This window comes from Rosa chinensis, chromosome 4, assembly GCF_002994745.2.
Source record: "Rosa chinensis cultivar Old Blush chromosome 4, RchiOBHm-V2, whole genome shotgun sequence".
NCBI lineage: Eukaryota > Viridiplantae > Streptophyta > Magnoliopsida > Rosales > Rosaceae > Rosa > Rosa chinensis.
The window spans coordinates 44,444,220-44,450,219 of NC_037091.1; positions in this window are offsets into that span (position 1 = coordinate 44,444,220).

A 6,000-nucleotide genomic window follows, 5' to 3' on the forward strand; every position below is an offset into this window, starting at 1 on the left:
GCAAGTTCACAACGAATGAGATGTCTAGTCTTGTGCATTGCGCTAAGTACAATAATGCGCCTATTGTATTTAGGTATGGCACTTCTGCCTCTGGCACTTCTTCATAGTCATCTTTTTGATGGAATGGATCCTTCTTTGGATCAAGACTACGGACGACCATTGGGGTGCTTGAAGGCTTAATCTTCTCAGTGCTGAAACGCCTAAGCATCTTTTGGGTATAAGCTAATTGATGAATCAGGATACCATCTCTACAGTGCTCAAGTTCCAAACTGAGGCAAAACCGTGTTTTCCCATGATCTTTCATCTCAAACTCGGATTTCAAGTGTTCAGCGGTTTCCCTTAGCTCTTTAAGGGTGCCAATTATATTCATGTCATCGACATAAACCGCTACTATTGCAAATCCGGAACTTGTTCTTTTTATGAACACACATGGGCATAGTTCATTGTTGACATATCCCTTACCAATCAAGTAGTCACTTAGACGGTTATACCACATCTGTCCGGATTGTTTCAATTCATATAGTGAGCGTTTCAATCTAATTGCAAACACGCTCTGTGGTTTAGAGTCTCTTGATTTGGGTAACTGAAATCCATCTGGGACCTTCATGTATATTTCTATATCTAGATCTCCATATAGATACGCAGTAACCACATCCATAAGCTGCATGTTCAGTTTTTCGGAACCAAACTGACAAAGTAGCGGAATGTTATTACGTCCATTACGGGAGAATAGGTCTCCTCGTAGTCGATTGCAGGGCATTGTGAGAAGCCTTGCGCCAAAAGGCGAGCTTTGTACCTTACAATCTCGTTTCTCTCATTACGCTTTCTAACGAATACCCATTTGTGACCAACGGGTTTGGTGTTGGGCGGTATTGGCACAACTGGTCCAAATACCTTTCTTTTCGCTAGAGAATAGTGTTCTGCTTGGATCGCATCTTTCCATTTTGGCCAATCAGCTCTACGTTGGAATTCATCAACGGAGTGTGGTTCGATATCATCGGTCTCAATAATCTCACTCGCCACTGAATACGCGAATACATGATCATCAATGACGATAGAGCTTCTTTCCCACGTCCCATGTACACTAGTGTAATTCACAGAGATCTCTACGTTCTCAGGGATAGGTTCTGACATTGAGGAGTCCCCCAATGATGTCTCTTGGACATAACCATAATCCGGAACATTCTATGGGTCGGATTTTGAGTATCGATGATCAAAAGATTTATTTGTGCCTTATTCGCTCTCTTTCTGGAGCGAGTATCCTTCGAACCAATCGGTCTACCATGCTTCCTTGCTGGACCTGCTGCCATAGACGCCACATCATTGCCATACTGGGAATAACGCCATCTCCTGGTGTCACAGGAGTAGCGCGATGTCCAGTATTTAGGACATCGATCCTTGTAGGCACGTTTGCAGCAGATATGTGTGATCTCGTCACTTTGGCAACATCAGAAAACTCATCAGGTAGAGTATTTGCTACGTTCTAGAGCTCGATTATTCGTCGCACTTCAAGTTCGGACTGTGCGGTACGGGGATCGAGATGAGACATAGTGGGGACAGACCACGACAATTCCTGTCGTTCCTGTTGAACATTTGTGTTCTTATCTCCACCTAACGACTGGAAGACTGTCTCATTAGAGTGACAATCCTCAAATCTAGAGGTAAAGAGATCGCCTGTTAAGGGTTCAAGGTAGCAGACGATAGTTGGAGATTCATAGCCAACATAGATGCCCATTCGTCGTTGTGGACCCATCTTGGTACACTATGGCGACGTAATAGGCACATAAATAGCACACCCAAAAATGCGTAAGTGCGAGATATCAGGCTCGTACCCAGTCACTAGCTGTAATGCAGAGTAAGATTGGGTTGCAGTGGGTCGTAGACGAATTCGCGTCGCTGCATGCAATATTGCATATCCCTAAGCATAAACAGGGAGATTGGTGCGCATAACCAATGTCCTTGCAATCATCTGTAGTCGTTTGATAGCAGCTTCTGCGAGACCATTTTGGGTATGAACATGGGGAACTGGATGCTCTATATCAATCCCCAGTGACATGCAATAGTCATCGAACGTTTTCGATGTAAACTCCCCAGCATTATCATGTCGAATTGACTTAATAGGATGGTCAGGGTAGTGATCCCGTAGACGGATAATCTGGGTGAAAAGTTTAGCATAAGCAGTATTTCAAGTGGACAACAGCGCGACATGTGACCAGCGTGTCGACGCATCAACGAATATCATAAAGTATTTAAAAGGTCCGCATGATGGTTGAATCGGTCCACAGATATCCCCTTGGATTCTCTGTAAGAACGGAATGAGTATTTTAGGATCCTTTGCGTAGAACGATCCCAGTCCTAATTTCCCGAAGGAACAGGCTTTGCAAAATGAGCGAGAGGCCTTAGAGGTAACCAAGGAGGATTTTGGTTGGGCCTGAGCGTCTGTAGCGCTATTAGAAGCAAAGTGTGTGACTACATCTCCCATCATGGCGTTGGAGCCATGGAAATTAGGATGTATGGCGTCATGGCCATTGGGAGGAACAACCATGGCGTGATGCTCATGGTTGGCGCCATTTATGGCGTCATCACAAAAGGACTTGGGCGGCCCTATGGCGTCCCAAGACAGCTGCAGCGCCAGATGCTGCAGTGGCTGCTGTCTTACTAAGTCCTGGAATCAATTTTCGATTCTTGCTTCTTCTCACTCTGAAGAATGGATATCCATGTAAAGTCTTTAGTATAAGGAGCATCATATCACGACCAGGATGTCCTAGTCGGTCATGCCAAAGCCAGTATGTGTCAGAATCCAAGAGATCTTCTCTTATTGCGTTATTGGATTCAATTGGTCGAATTGTAGTGACATAAAGTCCACTAGATTGACACATAATCTTCTCTAAGATGCGCTTTCGTCCACAATCATTAGAGGTAATGCAAAGGAACTCTTTTCCGTTTTCATTATGCGTTTCTTCATGGAATCTGTTGGCTCTTATATCTTTAAAGCTTAATAAGATTCGATTTGCCTTAGGAGCGTAGAGAGCTTCTGCGACTTTGATCAAGGTGCCATTTGGCAATAGGAATTGGGCCATTCCATGTCCTTGAACTAAACCTGATGGCCCAGCCAATGTAGTCACAGAGGAATATGTAGGCAACATCTCCAAGAATAATTGCCTATGTCGTAGAATGGTGTGCGTAGTCACACTATCAGCGAGATATTGTAGTTCATCCATTCCTAAAAGAAAAGATCGTAATTAAAAGAAGTCATAAAGAAAAGGACTCGACTTTTATTAATAAGCCAAACGGAATTACATCATTATTTCTTTTGATCAAAGAAAATCTAATCCAATAAACGAGCTAATGCAAAACAATGGTAACTGTCTAACTCCTTTTGGTAATTCCAATGCAAATGTGACCAGGTGAGTAGAGAGATGTCAGTGGAGCAAGGCTCGCGTAAGTACCACTTATCTCAAAACCTTCCTAGACATCACACTTACATTGAGTACGCCTACTTTGAAAAAAGACTAATACCATTGGCATTTACTACAAAAATAATATGGCAATTGCCTACATCTCTTGGAAAATAAAAAGACTTAATCAAAATCGCCAGTTTCTAGGTCTTGATTCTTGAAGTCTTTCACCCTTAGATCGAGATCGCCATCTTGATCTTCTTGTTCCATGTAGTTTGCCTCCCTTGCTTCACGATACCTCCTGTATGCATCTGCAACATTCTGGGATGCTTTACATGCTTTGGCCCAATGTCCAGTTGATCCACATCTGAGACAAGCATCATTATGGTCAGGTTCCCTTGATCGAGGCGCTTTGGGAGTGCTTTGAGGACAGTTATTGCCTTTGGTGGCGTCACCACCATAACCGGAGGCTTGGCCCCTCTCTCTCTTCACATGTTTTCCTCCACGGTTCCGTGTACGCCTATCTTGGTGGTTTCCTTCCTCTTTGGGGCAGAATATGGACCAGAACGTCCAGAATTATCCATATATTTAGGGTTTCGCTCCTTGCGTCCTCCCTTGGAGGCACTACTATAATTAGACTCCGGAATTGACTTGGCTCCCACGGGTCTAGAGTTACAGTTCTTCATAAGTATGTTGTCGTGCTTTTCAACTACGTTCATGGCACCAATTAGCTCATGAAATCTTGTGATGCGTCTAGCATTGACATCAATCCGATAGTTTTTGGCTACCATCAATGCAGAGACGGGGGGGAAGGTGGAGAGAGTTTTCTCGATCAACATCGTATCAGTGATTTTCTGTCCACAGAATTCCATCAATGACTTGATACGAAGTGCTTCTGAATTGTAGTCAAGTACATACTTGAAATCACAGAAGCTGAGGCTATGCCATCTCACTTCTAAGTTTGGAAGCAGGGAATCATGGACGTTACCAAAACGCTGCTCGAGTTCTACCCATAGTTTTCTTGGGTCTTCCTCATTGAGGTACTCATTTTGGAGCGCATCATTCATGTGCCTTGTCATGAGAATGATGGCTTTTGCTTCATTAGCCTCTCTCGTACCTCTATTTGCTTCAAAAGCAGCAGCTTGTTGAGGAGTAAGCACGTCCAGACTTGGCTCTTGGATCATACTCAGGATCCCATCAGCCTTAAGATGCTGGCGCACATCACGGACCCACTTGTGGTATCCTGCGCCTGTTGTCTCTAGTGGAGCGAAGCTCAATTTGTTCAGGTTACTCATCCTGAAAAACACGAAGAAAAAAAGGGTTAGTTTCGGAGTGAAAAAAGGCTACCAAGAAAAACTATTAAATTTCTGAGCGTAGTCGCTTCCAAGAAATTAGGGATTTTCTGAGCATAGTCGCTTCTAAGAAAATCCGATTCCAAGAGGGGTTTTGGATTAGATCGAAACAATGACGTATGTGGTCGATCGTTTTTCTTCTCAACAAACTCTAAGTTTGGATGACTCTACAAGCTCTAAGCTTGGAGTGAGCACGAACCCCCACAGTTCGGCTATTTGGTCTCCCCTATGAAGAAGACGGGGGGGGGGGGGGGGGGGGGGGGGGGTAGAAGAAGGGAGGTTACAAGTCCCCGAGAAGAAGAAGAGAAAAAAATAAAAACTTTAAAAAACGGGAACTTTTAGAAAAGTTTACCTCTTAGGATTGCAGAATGTATTTGGTCCTTGTCGTAGGATTTGGAGACGAGCTTCAGTCCTAGTTCAAGCGAGCAGACTTGTATGGTTGCAGCGTGGTCGCAAAGTCGCAGGTTCGCAGAGTCGCTTGGCAGCAAGTTCGCAGAGTCGTGAGGGTGCGGGTTTGCGGAGTCGAGGTCGCGAGGTTGCAGAGTCTCGAGGCAGTAGGTTCGCAGAGTCGTGAGGGCGCGGGTTTGATGAGTCGAGGTTGCGGGGTTGCAAATTCGCGAGGTCTCGAGGATGCTAAGGAGATGCTGCGAGCGTGCACGGGGAAAGGCGAGTGTTTGCGGGGGGAGAAGGCAAGGAGGGCTTTTGGGCGCTGCAGGGGCAGCGAGGCTAACTTGGTAGGGTTAGCGTTGAGTTGCAATGCGGGGGCAGTGGTAGCACCGGCGAGGCTAATCCGGTGAAGTATTTTTTTCGGCTTTTAGGGTTTTGGTCTTTAAAGCTAGGGTTAGAGCTCGTGCTGATAACGTGTTTTGGAGAAACGAGAATTGAGAGAAAATCGTTGTGTATTCTCATTGATAATAGGGGCCTCTTTATATAGAGGATTACAAGGCATAGAGTCTGAATCATATAAGGAAAGATAATCTCTAGATTCTTCTAAATTAAACCCTATTACCCCTAGGTCAAGTAAACTAGAGTTTGGGCCAAACACAAATTAGAGTTTTACTAGAACAAGTATATATTTATAAAGACATAATTTTCCAACACGTAAATATAGCAACTTTTATTAAATTCCAAAATGATTTCTAACTGTACCCAACACATTTCCATAAAACACCCTTTAAAACCTAAAGTAACGTACTAATGAACATATTAGTTTTCTTGGCCGGAACCTGCGACAATTGATCAACACCTAG